We start from the raw sequence: 21,580 nt of genomic DNA on the forward strand, positions 1-21,580 counted from the left end.
TTTCCTATTTTCCCACGAACTCATCGGAGAAGACGGAATTGCGAGAGACCGGTGGACCCCTTGGCCCCCTGGCGTTAGGGAGGTTGGGTGATTCCTTTTCTGCTCCATGGTCAACACAACCAGCTGCCTCAGCGTACAGGCGGCTTCAGCCACAATCCGCAGAGCAGTCGTCGAGCGCTGGGAGGCTCTGGTGAGCGAATTTAAAGGTTTCAAGAACGGAAGCCTCTTCAACAAGCTCTGCGTTCTCACCAACCTCATCATCCTTCTCTACGTCGTATTCCTCGTTTCAGCGTCACAGGAGCCACGATGGAGGTACCTAGACGATCGTGATGCTAAAGTGGACTTTGGGACCTATGAAAAGTATGTCAAATGGCTCCCATACACAGAGAAAGACGGAGAACATTTCTTTCTCGTTCACTATAGTAATATTTATAAGATTCTCCTCTTTCTGAGGATCTTCTACAAGTCTTCTTCGACAGCAAGAATCTACAGCTGTTTCCTTCCATCTTACGAGGATCCTAGAAGCCTCGCGCAAACAGGCGACCTGATCAGTAAAGTAATCATTGATCAGTTTACTGCTTTTTACGTCAGCAACGTTGTCAGGGAAGCCATCAGACTCCTGCACGTTGCTTCCGCGGCTCTCTTTCTGGAAGTCGTTTTCCAGTTCCGCTTGAGCTATTTCCAGTTTGACCGCGTCAGGTTCATCTCCGGTTTCGAGAACGACACAAGGTCTTTCGATCTCTTCCCACGGTGGTTCAGGGCCTCCATCTTGCCTGAAATGAGGATCATCGGAGACAACGAGGTCCACTTCTCGTGCACCGATGACGCCATGCAGTACTACGACATCTTCTTTACGAGCCTCTACTTCTGGAACATGTTCCTCATCGTTGTTGGACTCGTGACCATCGCCAGGCTTCTTCTCATGGCGGCGCCCTTCGCACGTAGGATCTTTGTCAGAAGTCCTTCTTCGCAGACCCGATGGCTTCTGAATCGATTCTTCAGCAAAGCTGCAGCCAGCGAGATTTTCATGCTGAACCATCTGCAGTCCATTTACGACAGTGCAACTTTTAGTAAACTTGTCGCGAACATCCCTCAAGTCGAGAAGATTTCGACAACTGGTTTTGAAAATTGGATGAAAGACTCCGAAAATGGCATCAATCCTGTATGAACTGCATTCGAAACGAGAGGCTAAGTAATTGAACATTTCGAATACATCAGTACATTGAAAAATAGAATTTTGAAAAGGATAAACAAAATCCTTCAAAACATTTCACACCGTGTGTGTACGTGTGTGTGTGTGTGTGTGTATGCGTACAAGTATTTATCTATGAAAAAATGTGAATTATTCATTTATTTTTTCTTTGAGCCTATATACATTTGTACTTACATTTCAACTGGATATATCTTTCCTTATCAGTCACTACTGCGGTTCGAGTTGGAATCCTGCCAAGGGCTGAAATAATTTCAGTATTACTGCGCTTCGAGTCGTTACTCCAACTGTCGTGGGCGGGGAGTTGGGTGTGTGCGTTTAAGGTCACAGCATTACCCATAGATCGGTCATACGAGCTCTGAGCTCTCTTCCACACGCGGACACAGACAGACAGACAAACTTTTCAAGTTCTTAGCTTCACTTTGTACATTCTAGAACAAGTGTTTTTGAAGTAGAGCCTCAATACCCCCAAGGGGTATACGAAAAGGCATCCTAGAAAATATTTTGTGTAAGAATTACACTTTATTCATTTATTTACTGAGAGTAAAAATAGAAAGAGTCCTAGATGTCAGGTTTTTCATAGCTGTCCTGTTTTATCTCTTTTTATGGTAAATTAAAAGTTAGAAATCGGGAGGAGTCGGATAATAAGGTTGGAGACGGGGTACAGGTATCACGTTGCCTTGGAGTTGAAGTCTGCGGTATCGGGACTAAAATACTTTAAGAACCATTGTTCTAGGAGTAGAGACTCGTGAAAAATGTGGAGCAAAGTGTGGTTAGTCCACGAAAAGTGGACCTCGAAGTGGATCACAATGTCCCCAAAGGTCGTGGAAAAATGAAGACTCCGAACTGTCTTCGGGGAAATATCGAAAGAGTTCCTCCGGAGTATTGGCCCCCACCAACCGCAGAGGTGGCATATCGTCTCATGCGTTCATGTACATAAGAACATAAGAATGAAGAAAACTGCGAGACCATAAGGCCTACACTAGGCAGTTCCAAGGAAAATGAAAGGAATGTTCGAATCCAGTACACTAAACAGGGATACTTGTAGCTCCTTCCTGACAGGTAGGTGGACGAGGCCGTAATATACATCATTCATTCATAGTGTCTTCTGAAGTTATTCAGTACTTTGAGACCCAGAGTTCGGAACCATTTGCAAGGTTGGTGTCAGAGGGGGTACCAGCCCCGTAACAAAAAAAATAAAATAAAATAAAAAATAATAATAATAATAATAATAATAATAAAAACTCTTCATTCTGATACTTTGTTCTTGTTAGTGGCAGACGATTTCATTCAGTGTAGACGAACCCTTGGATTCAAGTGGAATAGGTCACCCGTTGACAATAAATTATTCGTACCCAATATATCAAATTTAATATATTTAACTCCTTTCGCCTGGTTAATTGATTTTAATCATCTCGGTGGAATCTCTGCGTACAAGAGGGACACACTGGGAACACATGAAGACAATAATTTCAGCAGCCAACCACTAAAACATTTGAACTTAGGGGGAAGTCGCCTTCACTAATGATGTTCAAAATCGTTTGCAATCACTGATTCAATTAAACAACTTTTTTAATCATTCCCTATTTATTACTTCTTTTATTATGATCATTGTCATTGTAATTGTTAACTATGATTACCGTTATCGTTATCACTAACGTTATAACCATCAGAGGCGTTTCTATTCCTATTCCTTTGGGCGATATCACGGCGTCAATGTATTAAATGAAGGAAAATGTGTTACGAGGGAGAAGTGACAAGATAAGAGATCCTAAGGACGTAAAGCGGAGATGAAGGAGAAGAGAGGAGAAGGAAAAAATAGGATAAAGGAGAGGGAGAAGAAGAGGATTAGAGAACGAGGTGACGAGAGAATAGGGGAGAAAGAGGGGAGATGAGGAGGACGGGGAGAACAAGGAGGATAAGAGGGGACACGGATGATGAGATAACGATAAAGCTGCGGAGGAGAAATTAGAGGGAGAGGAGAAGGGGAGGGAGGAGGGGAAGGGGAGGGGAGGGGGGGAAGGGAGGGGGAGGGTGGGCGGACACAGTGGCTTTTGTAGACGTGACCAAGGAAAGGGAGGAGGGTCACGTGGACTGGCGAAGATGGAGGACAGGAGGAGGGGGGAGGGGGAGGGGGAGGGGAGGGGGAATAGAAAGGAGAGTGGAAGAGGGAAGAGGGAAGGAAAAGGAGGAGGTGGAGGGAAAGTAGAGAGGGAAGATGAGGGGGAGAGGAAGGGGAAGAGGGAAGAGGAAAGGCGAAGGGGAGGTTGAAAAGTAGATGGAGAGAGAGAGGGAGAAGGAGGGGAGAGGGAGAGGAGGGGGAGAGAGGGGGAGGGGGAGAGATGTAGGGAGGGGGAGAGAGGGGGAGGGGGAGAGATGTAGGGAGGGGGAGGGGGAAGGGAAGAGGGAGGGAAAGAGGGAGGGGAAGATGGAGGAGAGAGAGAGGTGGAGAGGGAAGGAGAGAAAAATGGGGAGAAGAAGGGGATGAGGAAGAGGGATGGGGGAGGGAGGAGGAGAGGGAAGGGGAAAAGAAAGGGGAAAGAGGAAGGAGGAAGAGGAAGAGGGGTAACCATCGATTCTATCCTAGGGGCGGGGATATCTTACCGAAAAGGTGTATTCACTGAGATGGTGAACGAGAAATGTACTAAAGGAAGGACTTTGGAAATTATGTGATCATATATTTCTATGGAAATCTGTCTCCATCATTACCTTTATTGATATTGATATTCAGTCTATGTTTAATACACATATGGACCCGATTGACAAAGCGTGGACAAAGGACAGATGTACTGACTAAGGTGACTTGATGAAAGCGTTTGATATGATACCACTTCGGATACTTGAACGTAATTTGGAGAGATATATTTGAATCACAATGGCAAAAGCCGACAAGACTGTGAGAATAAACACCTTGTGAGATCGAAACCTTTATTGGTACTACGTTTCGCTTGTTACAGCTTTTTCAAGTACAGACATGACACACACTCTGAGCACATATAAGCCAACAGGGAAGGAACTGGGAGAGGTTATCAGGGAGGGGTGGGTGGTAGGTGGAGGGGGAGGAGGGGGACGGGTGGGACTTGGTGGAGACAAAGGAGGACATTTCGGACAGTTTGTTGGAGTGGACTAAAGGGGACATTTCATACATTTATTTAATGCGGGTAACAGATGGATGATAGGAGGGGCGATGTTAAACATGCCTCTGTTCTGCTCAATGGTTTTGAAGCTTTGAATGGCGGCCGCTTCGAGGCATTTTCTCCTCATCCTGTCTGGTTCACTAAACAGAAGTTCTGCGTTATCCCAATCCATCAGGTGGTCGTTGGTGTTCCGGTGGATAACACAGGCGTTGGTGGTGATGTTGTTCCGGGAATCGTAGCGATGCTCCCGGATTCGGGTCTTCAGGTCACGGGAGGTCTCGCCGATGTATACTTTATCACATCCAGCACAGGGTATGCGGTAGACACCAGCGTTTTTTCCCCACATCTCGTCCTGGCTGTCACTCCTTCTTGAGAGCTCTTTGATAGTTCTGCTGGACTGGCCCACTACCTGAATGTTGCAACGCCCAAGTGTCCGGGTGAGGGTGGCGGTGACGCTGCTGGCTGGAAGGATAAGCCTCCTAGCTGGATCTTTTGTTGGTTCCCGCCCTTCCATTATTTTGAGTGCCTTTTTCTTACACTGGTGGATGATGCACTCAGGATATTTTAATTTATGAAAAACCTCCTTTATGTGCCTAAACTCGTCCTCTAAGAATTCAGGGCTACATATTCTGAGAGCTCTGAGGTAGAAACCTATGACTACACCTTTTTTAATACTGAGGTCATGGTGGGATAGGAAGTGAGTCAGATCGTCCTTATTGGTTGGTTTCCTGTAGACTGTAAATTTTAAAAGATTATCATGTTTGATAATAAGGGTATCCAAAAATGGAAGGGAATCGTTGATTTCTTCCTCCAAGGTGAACTGGATGGATGGCTCAACCTCGTTCAGAGCCGCTTGGAGTTTGGGGATGTCAAACCGTCTGGGGGAAATTAATAGTATGTCATCCACATAGCGAGGCCATACTACGTTGCCAGGAACGATATCTGAGAAAGGCCCTGCTTCTAAAAATTCCATGAACAGGTTGGCAAGGACAGCGCTCAAAGGAGAGCCCATGGCCATGCCAAACCTTTGGTGAAAGTACTGGTCCTGGAATTTGAAATAATTAAATTGGACACAAAGCTGTACTAAATCCACAAAGTCATTGGGGGGAATAGGGAGGTCAGTGTGGGAACTAGTGATTTTAGCCCTAAGGAGGTCAATCGCTTTAAGGGTCGGGACACGTGTGAATAACGAGGTCACATCCAGGCTGGCCAGCTTTTTGTTGCGAACAGCGGTGCTCATTTGAAACACTCAGGGGACCTATTGAATAGAATTAAGGACGTTCCTGTTCGCAACAAAAAGCTGGCCAGCCTGGATGTGACCTCGTAAGTTCCCATGTCTCCAAGTCCATTGATGCCTCAGCTTGAGCTGTGCCTTTAGGATAGGCAGGTGGTCCAGACATGAACACTAGGCAGCTCCGTATCCATCACCACCTGTCATCCCCATCCATAAAGTTGTCTAATTGTTTCTTGAAACTATCAGTTGTTTTAAAAAACAATTAGATAACTTTATGGATGGGGATGACAGGTGGTGATGGATATGGAGCTGCCTAGTGTAGGCCTTATGGTCTCTTGCTGTCTCCTTCATTCTTATGTTCTTAAAGTCTCTAAGATGGTCCTAGGTTCACTACCTAAGACATCTCTGAGCATCTTCCCATCCCTGTACAGCAGCAAGCTGGGGAGGGTCCTCACTGAACTCTGCCATGTAGCTCTGGCTGATATTGTAACAGGACAGCATTTTGTTATGACATGTTGTTGATCTGGAAATTATTAACTTGTCTAGATCAACCCCACCAGCTCTCAAGGTGACAGAAACTAGGGCAGTAACTTGATTGTCAAACAAGTCAAGATGATCAGCTGTATTGCAGACTGCATCACATTCCAAATACTAACAAATACTAAAATTTTAGAATGTCTTGCATTCATTAAAGCTATACCTCTAGTGAAAGTGCTACCCAATTCTTGTTAAACTAATGAAAACGGAAACTGAATATCTCAATGAAAAGAGACCCCGAACTACAGTGACAGATATTACCATACATTATGTGCAAAATGAAAGAATTTCTTAGTGCAATTTTACCATAGCTTACTGAATGGATTCAAGATATATGATATACATAAACCACCTCCCTTTTGCTAATTCAAATAATGATTTTTATAAGTCAATATCTTCCACAAGCAACATAACACATTATCATATCTTTTCTTTTGCAATTTTTATGCACAGTCTCAACCTTAACCCAAGGTACAAGGACATACCTCAAAAGGTCAGGGATGCATGTATCCTACCATTACAAGCAATCACATGCCAAGACACATATTCCCTCATGTATATGAAGATGCTAGCCTTTAGCAATCTTGATGATGTCACATTTCCTAATTAGAACACCTGACTCAGATAATGCAAAACATCATAACAAACTACATCATGCCATCACCCAGCAAGGAAGTACCTAATGTCACCAGACAGCTCATTAACCTTTCTTCGTATCTACCAAGCTACATTATTTTAACTCCAATACATAATAACCACAATCACAAATAATATTACTAAACCCCTTACTATAATACACACATGTAATACATATTATTATCACAGACACATTTCCAATGTGACACCCTACACCAAGCCTTCTTACCCGAGCCCTTTTCCACAATATAATGAGCAACTGTGTTCATCAGAGACAGGAGCTAGGGGAGACAGTCTCCCTAGACTCACCAGACTCACCGCACTGTAATCCCAGATCAAATTTATACTAAACCTAGAAAACTGAAGAAAGTTTATTTGACCCCACTAGGCCCATCATTTATAGCGCAATGGGCTAAGTCACTGTCGCTTTGTCACGTCCGAGCTGAGTTCGAGTCCTCGGCTCGACCACGTTTCAATTTCCAATATACTGTATGTCTCCTTCGAGCTCCTCGCTAGTCTCGACTGCGATGGCATGGAATTAAAAGTGAATTGTGGTTGAAAAGATATATATATATATATATATATATATATATATATATATATATATATATATATATGTATGTATATATGTATTTATGTATAGACGAGGTTAAATGAAACTTGTTTCTGCATTTTTTTTTTTTTTTTTTTTAATGAAGTTATTCGGGGTGTGGCGAGCTACACTAAATCAACCTTATTACATGCCTCTCTCCTATTTTCCATCTATGTGCTGTTTGAATATAACAACGATTTGAATAATTTATATGACAAATGGCAGCGTTTTTTTCCTTATGTTGCCACGCCGAGGTGCAACAGGTGCGAAAGGTAGGAGGTTATAATCCTAAAAAGCGATAATTATAATTATCGCTTTTTATTTATGTTCTATGTATAATAAATGAAGCTGTATAATACAATAATTATTGTATTATACAGCTTCATTTATTATACATAGAACATAAATAATATATATATTCCAAATAGCGCACAGACTATAACGATGATTGAACAGTAGGCTGTGGAGTACCAAAGTGCCTTTGTGGGAAAAATGCATTGTTTATGTGGGTAGGATATATTATAAGTAGTAGTGGTATTCAATAGAGACCCAAACACTATAGTCATTTGATAAGGTGTTGACAGTGTGAAGTGATAGTTAATTAAGATACGTTTTACCCGATGCAATTAATTATACACACATACACACATATACATATGTATATATATATATATATATATATATATATATATACACTTAAATACATACATATACACCTATGTGTATAAATATGTACATACTATAACACTTATGTATTCATACATACATACATACGAGTATATATGCATATATATTATGCACTGCATGTGTACATTACATGATGTATACATTACATATTGAATATGTATCATACACTGTATATTGTAAATGAAATATATCATGTAAACATCATTGTGTATCATATATGTTTTAACATTTATCACATGTATTATAATGAATTACATATACTATAGTTATGTGAAATACGATATATGTACATAAATTGAAGTGGAGGATTTTGCCTGTGTGGTGTTGGGTAGAGCCCCTTTCCTATTTTCCCACGAACTCATCGGAGAAGACGGAATTGCGAGAGACCGGTGGACCCCTTGGCCCCCTGGCGTTAGGGAGGTTGGGTGATTCCTTTTCTGCTCCATGGTCAACACAACCAGCTGCCTCAGCGTACAGGCGGCTTCAGCCACAATCCGCAGAGCAGTCGTCGAGCGCTGGGAGGCTCTGGTGAGCGAATTTAAAGGTTTCAAGAACGGAAGCCTCTTCAACAAGCTCTGCGTTCTCACCAACCTCATCATCCTTCTCTACGTCGTATTCCTCGTTTCAGCGTCACAGGAGCCACGATGGAGGTACCTAGACGATCGTGATGCTAAAGTGGACTTTGGGACCTATGAAAAGTATGTCAAATGGCTCCCATACACAGAGAAAGACGGAGAACATTTCTTTCTCGTTCACTATAGTAATATTTATAAGATTCTCCTCTTTCTGAGGATCTTCTACAAGTCTTCTTCGACAGCAAGAATCTACAGCTGTTTCCTTCCATCTTACGAGGATCCTAGAAGCCTCGCGCAAACAGGCGACCTGATCAGTAAAGTAATCATTGATCAGTTTACTGCTTTTTACGTCAGCAACGTTGTCAGGGAAGCCATCAGACTCCTGCACGTTGCTTCCGCGGCTCTCTTTCTGGAAGTCGTTTTCCAGTTCCGCTTGAGCTATTTCCAGTTTGACCGCGTCAGGTTCATCTCCGGTTTCGAGAACGACACAAGGTCTTTCGATCTCTTCCCACGGTGGTTCAGGGCCTCCATCTTGCCTGAAATGAGGATCATCGGAGACAACGAGGTCCACTTCTCGTGCACCGATGACGCCATGCAGTACTACGACATCTTCTTTACGAGCCTCTACTTCTGGAACATCTTCCTCATCGTTGCTGGACTCGTGACCATCGCCAGGCTTCTTCTCATGGCAGCGCCCTTCGCACGTAGGATCTTTGTCAGAAGTCCTTCTTCGCAGACCCGATGGGTTCTGAATCGATTCTTCAGCAAAGCTGCAGCCAGCGAGATTTTCATGCTGAACCATCTGCAGTCCATTTACGACAGTGCAACTTTTAGTAAACTTGTCGCGAACATCCCTCAAGTCGAGAAGATTTCGACAACTGGTTTTGAAAAATGGGCGAAAGATTCCGAAAATGGCATCAATCCTGTATGAACTGCATTCGAAACGAGAGGCTAAGTAATTGAACATTTCGAATACATCAGTACATTGAAAAATAGAATTTTGAAAAGGATAAACAAAATCCTTCAAAACATTTCACACCGTGTGTGTACGTGTGTGTGTGTGTGTGTGTATGCGTACAAGTATTTATCTATGAAAAAATGTGAATTATTCATTTATTTTTTCTTTGAGCCTATATACATTTGTACTTACATTTCAACTGGATATATCTTTCCTTATCAGTCACTACTGCGGTTCGAGTTGGAATCCTGCCAAGGGCTGAAATAATTTCAGTATTACTGCGCTTCGAGTCGTTACTCCAACTGTCGTGGGCGGGGAGTTGGGTGTGTGCGTTTAAGGTCACAGCATTACCCATAGATCGGTCATACGAGCTCTGAGCTCTCTTCCACACGCGGACACAGACAGACAGACAAACTTTTCAAGTTCTTAGCTTCACTTTGTACATTCTAGAACAAGTGTTTTTGAAGTAGAGCCTCAATACCCCCAAGGGGTATACGAAAAGGCATCCTAGAAAATATTTTGTGTAAGAATTACACTTTATTCATTTATTTACTGAGAGTAAAAATAGAAAGAGTCCTAGATGTCAGGTTTTTCATAGCTGTCCTGTTTTATCTCTTTTTATGGTAAATTAAAAGTTAGAAATCGGGAGGAGTCGGATAATAAGGTTGGAGACGGGGTACAGGTATCACGTTGCCTTGGAGTTGAAGTCTGCGGTATCGGGACTAAAATACTTTAAGAACCATTGTTCTAGGAGTAGAGACTCGTGAAAAATGTGGAGCAAAGTGTGGTTAGTCCACGAAAAGTGGACCTCGAAGTGGATCACAATGTCCCCAAAGGTCGTGGAAAAATGAAGACTCCGAACTGTCTTCGGGGAAATATCGAAAGAGTTCCTCCGGAGTATTGGCCCCCACCAACCGCAGAGGTGGCATATCGTCTCATGCGTTCATGTACATAAGAACATAAGAATGAAGAAAACTGCGAGACCATAAGGCCTACACTAGGCAGTTCCAAGGAAAATGAAAGGAATGTTCGAATCCAGTACACTAAACAGGGATACTTGTAGCTCCTTCCTGACAGGTAGGTGGACGAGGCCGTAATATACATCATTCATTCATAGTGTCTTCTGAAGTTATTCAGTACTTTGAGACCCAGAGCTCCGAACCATTTGCAAGGTTGGTGTCAGTGGGGGTACCAGCCCCGTAAAGAAAAAAAAAAAAAAAAAAAAAAAAAAAAAATAATAATAATAATAATAATAATAAAAACTCTTCATTCTGATACTTTGTTCTTGTTAGTGGCAGACGATTTCATTCAGTGTAGACGAACCCTTGGATTCAAGTGGAATAGGTCACCCGTTGACAATAAATTATTCGTACCCAATATATCAAATTTAATATATTTAACTCCTTTCGCCTGGTTAATTGATTTTAATCATCTCGGTGGAATCTCTGCGTACAAGAGGGACACACTGGGAACACATGAAGACAATAATTTCAGCAGCCAACCACTAAAACATTTGAACTTAGGGGGAAGTCGCCTTCACTAATGATGTTCAAAATCGTTTGCAATCACTGATTCAATTAAACAACTTTTTTAATCATTCCCTATTTATTACTTCTTTTATTATGATCATTGTCATTGTAATTGTTAACTATGATTACCGTTATCGTTATCACTAACGTTATAACCATCAGAGGCGTTTCTATTCCTATTCCTTTGGGCGATATCACGGCGTCAATGTATTAAATGAAGGAAAATGTGTTACGAGGGAGAAGTGACAAGATAAGAGATCCTAAGGACGTAAAGCGGAGATGAAGGAGAAGAGAGGAGAAGGAAAAAATAGGATAAAGGAGAGGGAGAAGAAGAGGATTAGAGAACGAGGTGACGAGAGAATAGGGGAGAAAGAGGGGAGATGAGGAGGACGGGGAGAACAAGGAGGATAAGAGGGGACACGGATGATGAGATAACGATAAAGCTGCGGAGGAGAAATTAGAGGGAGAGGAGAAGGGGAGGGAGGAGGGGAAGGGGAGGAGGAGGGGAAGGGGAGGGGAGGGGGAGGGTGGGCGGACACAGTGGCTTTTGTAGACGTGACCAAGGAAAGGGAGGAGGGTTACGTGGACTGGCGAAGATGGAGGACAGGAGGAGGGGGAGGGGAGGGGGAATAGAAAGGAGAGTGGAAGAGGGAAGGAAAAGAGGGAGATGGAGGAGGTGGAGGGAAAGTAGAGAGGGAAGATGAGGGGGAGAGGAAGGGGAAGAGGGAAGAGGAAAGGCGAAGGGGAGGTTGAAAAGTAGATGGAGAGAGAGAGGGAGAAGGAGGGGAGAGGGAGAGGAGGGGGAGAGAGGGGGAGGGGGAGAGATGTAGGGAAGGGGAGGGAGAGGGAAAGGGGAGGGGAAAGGGAAGAGGGAGAGGGAGGGGGAGGGGAAGATGGAGGAGAGAGAGAGGTGGAGAGGGAAGGAGAGAAGAATGGGGAGAAGAAGGGGATGAGGAAGAGGGATGGGGGAGGGAGGAGGAGAGGGAAGGGGAAAAGAAAGGGGAAAGAGGAAGGAGGAAGAGGAAGAGGGGTAACCATCGATTCTATCCTAGGGGGGGGGGATATCTTACCGAAAAGGTGTATTCACTGAGATGGTGAACGAGAAATGTACTAAAGGAAGGACTTTGGAAATTATGTGATCATATATTTCTATGGAAATCTGTCTCCATCATTACCTTTATTGATATTGATATTCAGTCTATGTTTAATACACATATGGACCCGATTGACAAAGCGTGGACAAAGGACAGATGTACTGACTAAGGTGACTTGATGAAAGCGTTTGATATGATACCACTTCGGATACTTGAACGTAATTTGGAGAGATGTATTTGGTTATTGTGTCATTTTTCAACAATAACACTGTATAACAATGAAAAAAAAAACGGAAATGAGACTATCCTTTTCTAGAGTTATTGTTTGCGTAGATCACGAATATAACATCCGTTTCTTTCTGTGACCCTCCAGTTCTTCGTAAATAGCAGTGCCCGCAATGTCTATCTGAACGGTATTTTTTGTTGCTTTTACCATTTATATAATTTTTCACATAGCTATGTGTTTTTTTTTCTTAACAGGATACAGAGTTAAGATGCCTAGAGAATGCAAGAATTCGCCAGACAAGTTTTGTTATATATGTGGATCAGTTACATTAAGGCAATACAAGAGACAGTTGACTCAACGTGTAAAGAAAGTTTATGAGCTGTACTTTGGATGTAAAGTGGGTGACCAGGACAAAAGCTGGGCACCTCACATATGTTGTGTCAGGTGTACAAGTTCCCTTTCTGCCTGGGTGAAAGGCAAAGGGACTGGCCTCATGTTTGGCGTACCAATGGTCTGGAGGGAGCCAAAGGACCACTCAACAGATTGCTACTTCTGCTTAACGGATATTAAAGGTAGGTGTTCAGTGTTTATTTTTTACTGTTTTTATATATATTTTCAAGAGATGTATCAATAAAAAAGATCGAAATACATAATAAGTTGCACTTCCACTATTTTTGCACGTGATCACAACCAATAGTATCCATTTTTAGTCTGATTTTATTTTATTTTCCTGCAGGTCGCAACAGAAAAGGCAAGAAATCTATCGTGTATCCAGATCTTCAGTCTGCTATTCGCCCAGTTCTACATTCAAGTGATATTCCTGTACCACAGCCGCCCTTTGAACTACCAAGCGATAACACGAGCAACTCAGACGATTCAGAATCTCAAGATGCAACGTATACGACACAACTTGAATCTGATAAGAAACCACACCTCATCACCCAACCAGAACCCCATGATCTAGTTCGTGATCTAACACTTACTAAGCAACAGAGTGAACTCCTGGCCTCACGTTTGCAACAATGGCACCTGTTGGATGAAGAAGCTCGAATTACAGTATTTAGGAAGTGTTCTGCAAATCTACAGGATTTCTTCACTTTGGAAAACAACTTGACTTATTGTAATGATATCAGAGGCCTATTCAGTGCCCTTGAGCTGTCCTATGAACCCAATGAGTGGAGGCTATTCATAGATGGATCCCTTTACAGCATAAAAGCAGTTCTGTTGCACATTGGGAACACCATGCCTTCAGTTCCAGTTGCTTACTCAGTCATTTTAAGAGAGACATATGAGAACCTTGCTTTTATTCTAGACCGCATAAGTTACAAAGAGCATGAGTGGTTAATTTGTGCAGACTTGAAAGTAGTAGCCATACTTAATGGGCTACAAACTGGATACACCAAATTTATGTGCTTTCTTTGCAAGTGGGACAGTAGGGCCAGATCAGAACATTATATACGCTCAGAATGGCCATCTCGGGAATCTATGACGCTTGGATGCCATAATGTAATTCATGAGCCACTAGTTAAGAAGGAGAAAATCATTTTGCCACCACTGCATATAAAACTAGGCCTAATGAAGCAATTTACCAAAGCACTGCAACATAACAAGCCATGTTTCCAGTATCTCAAAGGGATCTTCCCTAAAATTAGTGATGCCAAGATTAAAGAGGGTATATTTGTAGGCCCTCAGATTCGCAAGCTTATAAATGATGAGGACTTTGAGGCGACAATGGATGAACCTGAGCTAGCGGCCTGGCATGCATTCAAAGATGTATGCAAAGGGCTTCTGGGAAAGCACCAAGAGTTCCAGCGAGAGCGTAAAGTGGAGAGGCTAATCAAATGCTACCAAGATCTCGGATGCAATATGTCACTGAAGATACACTTTCTTCATTCTCATCTGTCCTTCTTCCCAGAGAATGCAGCAGATGTGAGTGATGAACATGGAGAGAGGTTCCATCAAGATATAGCGTCAATGGAAAACAGGTACAAGGGAAAATGGAGCCCTGCTATGCTAGCTGACTTCTGTTGGAACCTGAAGCGTGACACGCCTGAGACGTCTTATAAAAGAAGAAGTAAATAATAGATTGTAGGTTAATACATCATATAAAGCTAACAAACATGCCGATTCATTATATATTAATTAAATAAATACAATGAAGACATTTAATCTGACTTTGGGAGCAAAATACATTTATGGAACCTTGGAAATCTCTATTAATTGCATAATTATTAAAACAGCGATTTACAAAAAATTGTGACGTGGCATGAAATATTTGTTATCAAATTTGAATTCAGCACACTGAACTTCATAATAAAACGCACATGAGAACTATGTTTTCTTCTTAATCCTGAAATTTGTTGTACAGTGTTATTAGCCTACCAAAGCCAGTGGCTGATGACGCGCATCCTACTAACTGGCATCTTATTTGGATAAACGCGTTGGTGAGTTCGGTTAAAATGAACAGCCTCATACTTCGTAGCGCGAAGCAAAACAACCCCATCATTCAAAAACAAAGAATTAGTGCTCTTAGACAATTGTTTGACGATCATCGTTGAGCCATGAACGATCATCGTTGAATGATACTCACACTAAGCAAAACATATCTATAAGAATGAAAAATAAATCGTCAGACTCTAAGATGGTGACCTATGATGACGTGGCGGTTCGAATCGGGTTCGAAGGACAACATACAAACAGATGAATCACTGTATTACACAAAAACACAAATACTTCATGTACAAGTAGTGCATAAATACTAATACACAAAATATGAAACAAAACTATGTACAAAATACCACTATACAAAATATATCTGGCAAGTGAATGAATGACGCGAATTAACGGAGTCGATGAAAGGCTGTTAATAGGGATCCATCACACGCATACCAAATATCAAATACAATTATAGGGAGACAGGCATAATAATACTAATGATGCGATTTCTCTAAGATAGAGAAGACTCAATGGTGTACTGTAAAGATGTATTACTGTGTGTGCAATCAAGTGTTGTTCAGGTACCAGCGATGAGGGACCAAACAGCAAAGTCACTTTCTCGATTTATGCACGATTCGACTTTCTCTGCACAACTGCCGATGAATTCAACGACTTGGAGATTCTACGTCTGTACAGAGAAATATCTTTACTCTCCCCCCACCTTCTCTCTCTCTATTATGGCAGCAAGAACCAAATCTCGTTTTGATTTTGAAACACTGTACATGTATAACAGACAAGTTTGTAGACGAGACATTGACACAAGCAACGAAGGGATTTGAAAAATAGAGACCGATTTCCTACATGTCTTGTTTTGTAACTGATACATATCTGTTAATAATACCAAGGAACCACAAATACACACTTTTTTTTGTCAACAACACTAAATCAATTCTATTAATATTGTCTTAGGTTTGTACAAAATATTCTAGAAACAAGATTACTGGTCGATACTGAAAACACGGAATACCATGGTTGCCAATAGACAATATTGACAATATATAGCATTGGCAATATCATTATTGTTGATAGATATTTTCAAATAAGCATAGACAACAACATTACTGTCGATCAAGGAAAAGAAAGGAGACTTCAATAATGACTGTAGATATCGCAGGCGTGCCAACCTTTCTGTGACGTGAGTTGTCGTATTGTAAACAACTTAACGTCTCATTTAAGATACTCGAATGTTTATTGGGGGCTTAAAGTTAATTTCCCCATAAAGCTAAAACAAATAGATTGACATCTTTCCTGTGGTTGATACTTCCCTCGGATGAATGAAATCCCCTTACCACAGTGATAAGGCTTAAGACTCAGGGAAAGGTTTGAATAAATGGGTAGTTGCATTTTCTTTTATAATACTAAGCAATTTCAGTTGAAGGACAAATAACGTGATCTAGGGTCTCCGTCGTAACCAAATTTAAGTTGATGTCGTATTTACATGAAAGATCTTATCTGTTGTTATACTATCCCTCCAAACAGGGCAACTCTTACTGAATGTAGCTCCTTTGATCTTATCCAATTACGAGCAGTGTCGTCCCGCGTTAGTTTCAGCTTTGCCTCACACGACTCACGAACGTGAACAGAGCCAGCCGCTCCGAACGACCGTTGCTTCGCCTCACAGCACACCGGGCAAAGGTGACTCTCTAAGGTAAAGTATTTAAATTGGACAAATTTAGGTTTAAGAAGGAAATAGGCAAGGAGGGGTTTACGAATGGAGGAAAGTAATAATATAGTGAGCGCTGAAACGGTTGTATTAAGTGAAGGAATGTTCATCAATTAAACATATTGTTAAGTGAACGCAATTCTTTGCTTGTCCCCTTGCTACAATTTCTGTTACAACCACTGGCGGATCCAGGGGGGGGGGGAGTTTGAAGCCGCCCCCCCCCCAATTTTTTTCCTTTAACATCCCATTGTGAGAGAACTATTTGCTGTTTTTTTTTTTAACCGATCCTCCTTGTAATATAAATCTAACGTATTTCGGATTTAATTGACACTGTCCGAAGGCCGAACTGGACCTGTAAGTATTCATAAGACAGCGTCATGTCATGATGGCGTTGGAGCGCAACAGGAAGAGCCATGTATGTACGTGTGTATAAAGTTTTTAACCATTGCAATCTTATTGACCATTTCCTCAATATACCTTTGCAAATAGCTTCATAATGCTTCTAAAATTGTTCACACTTCAAATCCCCCCCAGCTGATTTGGGTCGCTATCGCTCGCTTCCCCCCCCCTCCCCCCTCCCCCCCCAAAAAAAAAAAAATTGATGCGCTATTGGTTACAACCTCCACACAGATATTCTATATCAAGGATATAGTAGGGTGATGGTGTAAAGGAGAAGATTAGATAACTTAATGGATAGGGATGGCAGGTGGTAGGGGACATGGAACGGCCTAGTATTGGCTTAATGATTTCTTGCAATTTCTTCCATTCGTATGTTCTTATCTTAAGGTACGATTACACTAGTCGACGAAAACCTTGCAGTCCAATTTTTGTATTCGTTCATCCTAGAAGTCCAGCCTTACAGTGTAGAGAAATTCCCACCAATCACGTCCAAAGAGCTACAGCAAGCCCCACCCTCTATCCAGAATGAGGAATCTCATTGGCAGAGCCAATGCCTATGCCACTTTCTCATATATTTTATCCTAAATAACGTTGAATGATTCACGATCTCTGTAAAATCCATATTTGACGATCTTTGCATATCTTATACACACACACGCATGCGCGCGCGCACACACACACACACACGCACGCACACACACACACACACACACACACACACACACACACACACACACACACACACACACACACACACACACACACACACACACACACACACACACACGCATGTACACACACACACACACACACACACACACACACGCATATACACACCCACGCATGTACACACACACACACGCATGTACACACACACACGCATGTACACACACACACACACATATGCACACACACACACACTCATATGCACACACACACACATACACACACACACACATATGCACACACACATATGCACACACACACACGCATGTACACACACACGCATGCATACACACACACACACACACGTATGCGCACACACACACACACACACACATGCACAAACACACACGCATGTACACACACACACACACACGCATGTATACACACACACACACGCATGTACACACATACACGCATGTACACACACACACACACACACGCATGTACACACACACATATGCACACACAACCTGATAAAAGACAACCTGTCACCTGACAGACATAATCAGCAGGATTGTGGGAGAAACATGTGCACTAATGCAGAAGATTAAAGTGGTGTTCCACTATATAGAAGAAGAGATGATAAAAAAAAGAAACTCGTTGAAACCCTGATACGTCCAAGACTGGTATATGCACCAGTAGTCTGGTCCCCACACAGTGTGAAGGGTATAAGCAAGATTGAGAATACAAATGTCAGCAACCAAATTGGTCTCCAGCCTGACAGATAAACCATATGAAGAGAGACTAAAGGTTCTGGGTCTATCAACTTTGAAAGATCGAAGAGAAAGAGGCGACATGATTACAGTGTACAGGTCATTAAAGAGGATAAATTGCACTGATAGAAGAGATCTGATTGAATATGTGAGGGCTTTAAGAGGCCACGGAAATAATTAAGACCGCATGTCGAAAGGATGTTGAGAAATACAGTTTTCCATAGTATAGATGTACAAATATGTGGAATAGCTTAGAAAGTGATATAGCCCAAACCCAAACAATACACGAGTTCAAATCTAAATATGGTCATTGGAAATCAAAGTTATAGAGTAAGTTGGAATCATACATGAATTTGAGTCTAGATATGTTAGAAAATTAGAGAATAGGAAACCGGATCCAACGAACCTTGCTCCTTTCCTGTATACTACAATTAGGTAAATACAATTAGGCAAATGCACACACACACACACACACACACACACACACACACACACACACACACACACGACTCGGTGGAGCCGTTGGTAGAGTCCCAGACTGTCATTACGGCGGACCGGGTTCGAATCCTGCCCAGGGCTGAAATAATTTCAGTATTGCTGCGCTTCGAGTCGTTACTCCAACTCTCGTGAGCGGGGAGTTGGGTGTGTGTGTGCGTGTAAGGTCATAGCATTACCCATAGATCGATCATACGAGCTCTGAGCTCTCTTCCGGGAGGGAAATAGCTCTCGGTCACGAGTCCAACACGTGTTCCAAAAACCAAGGTGAATCACACATATCAAGCACTAGGCAGAAGAAATTTGTCATCCATAGAAAATGGTAACTGAAGGGCTAACTCGGTGAAAGAGATGTTATATTATCGTTATTTCTTAATATAGTCTGGATGCCTCACATCCCAAAGCGCCTCTTGCGGTCGTATCTTCTCTATTGGAATATGGATAACTTCAGTATTATATTCCATCACGGCGAAAAGTGTAGACATCGACCAAATGGTGAGAAGAGTTTTCGCGCCTAAGAAAAATCACCAATGTTTACATACAGCAGTAATCAAACGACTGATTGCCACGATATACATTCCACAAAATCTATTTCCTATTTCAAGATAAATTTATGCTATAAAACAATTTATCTCTTATTACCGAGCAAGTTTTATGTAATATATATATATATATATATATATATATATATATATATATATATATATATATATATATATATATATATTTAAATATGTCGTAAATATGAATACTCTTAACATATATCTTCAGTTTCTTTCATCGTATCTCTTCTGAGGTGTGGACTACAACGGTATTGCGTTGGGCGTCCATAGGCTTGGATTCCAACCCAAATCCTCCAACGTTGGACGAAATTTCATCCCTAGGCTCGGAATCCAACCCATCCGTTGACTATTGTAACCGTACCTTAATGTGTCACGATGACGTATGTTCTATATATTTTATTCTGGCCAAGACCAGGTGATTTTATTGAACTTTGGAGCATCAGCGCAACGAGAGTAACATTGTTCTTTTGTACATTTAATGATTATCTATTGTTAATACGCTTGCTAAAAGTGTGTTGTTTTCATCGGTAAGGGAATTCGTCACCTAAGCCCTTGGTGACAGTGACGCAGTTCACAAATATTATTCTGGTTGGCGCCAGAGATTTTTACTCAACTCAAGGGAGGATTTAGGGTTATTTCTCCTAAGTAATTTCTTGCGGAGTCGCACTCCAGATACTTTTTTCTGGCTACCGGTAGCTAGGTGTCAAGTGATATACAATTATTGTCCTTCAATTGGCACCATTTAACCCATTCAACTCCGATGACAAGACATCTTGTCATCGGAGTTGAATGGGTTAACTCGGTGTTATCTGCCGCATAGTTGGCTTGTTAGCGACTACACCAACTCAATCACTGGTTTCTTGCCAGTGAGGAAGGTTTTGGGTATGTGTGTGTAGGCGCGCGCGCGTGTGCCAGTACCTGATTGTATTTACCCAATTGTAGTGCAAGGAAAGGAGCAACGCTCGTCGGGTCCCGTTTCCTAATCTCCAATTTTTTCATACCTAGCCTCATATTCAAGTACAGTTCCAACTTAATCTACATCCTTGATTTCCAATTATCATATTTAGATTTGAACTCGTGTATTGTTTGAGCTTGGGCTACATTACTTTCTAAGCTATTCCAAGTATTTATGCATCTGTGCGTGTGTGTGTATTTACCTAGTTGTATTTTACGGGAAGGGGAACTATGCTCGTGGTGTCCCATCTTCATATCTCATTTTATCTAGACTGTTTTTAAATTCGTGTATCGTTTTTGCACACACCACATTTTCATCTAAGTTGTTCCAAACGCCTATTACCCTGTGTGGGAAGCTGTTCTTTTTCAGGTCTCTTCTATAGCTGTCTTTCTTGATTTTCTTTCCGTGTCCCTTTGTATCTCTACTATCCCATTTTATTAGATCCTCTCCATCAATAGTTTCTATGCCTTTCATGATTCTATAAATAGTTGTCAAGTCTTCTTTCTTCTTTGCTCTGTGTGTGTGTGTGTTTGTGTGTCACCAAAGCTGAATAAAATGTCCCAGCAGCAACCAGAATAAGAGAATAATACTGCAATAAATAATATGTAGAATATAAATCATAAATTAAAATATATACAAATAACAATAAAAATACCTAGCCGTAGGACTATATCAAGGTCCACGTACTGCGCGATTTCCTGGCCAGATCGTTCCCGGCCAGATCGTTCCCGGCCACCGCCTTTCCTTGCCATAGCCTACCCCTTCCAGAACGTGTTGGAAACTATGAGTCACACCATCCGGTTATTTGTAAAAAGTTGCACTAGTATAGCAATTTGTAATTGACTGGTTGCAGTCTTTTAGGAAGATATTGCCTGCTGCAAACTGTAACGCATAGCATCAGATTTCCAGTGAATAATTCTTTACGTGGATCAATTTGCATTTGGGAAGGTGCATCTATTTTTTTGCTCTTCAGAAGGTACAGAAATATAAACCATATTGAAATTTCAGTATCATATATGTATATAGTACATGTAAATATTTGGAAGACAGATGAGTGACCGGATGGTGAGGTAGACACAGAAAACAGCTAAAGATTTATTCACTGACATTTCGTCCTTATCAGGACTTTTTGAGGTACTCGGAAGAAGTCCTGGT

At 41.7% G+C, this 21,580-nt stretch overlaps 1 long non-coding RNA gene across 1 annotated transcript in view; it reads left to right on the plus strand.

Moving 5' to 3' along the window:
- The first annotated feature begins 15,835 nt into the window (after positions 1-15,835).
- The window catches only part of LOC143036715 (uncharacterized), a 13,594-nt gene continuing 7,849 nt past the window's right edge, over positions 15,836-21,580 (plus strand). Inside the window, exon 1 of the long non-coding RNA XR_012967395.1 lies at positions 15,836-16,559. This is a non-coding gene — a long non-coding RNA (uncharacterized LOC143036715). The remainder of the gene's footprint in view (positions 16,560-21,580) is intronic.

Source organism: Oratosquilla oratoria, chromosome 21 (genome assembly GCF_046742065.1).
Source record: "Oratosquilla oratoria isolate Oo_2021 chromosome 21, ASM4674206v1, whole genome shotgun sequence".
Classification (NCBI taxonomy): Eukaryota; Metazoa; Arthropoda; class Malacostraca; order Stomatopoda; family Squillidae; genus Oratosquilla; species Oratosquilla oratoria.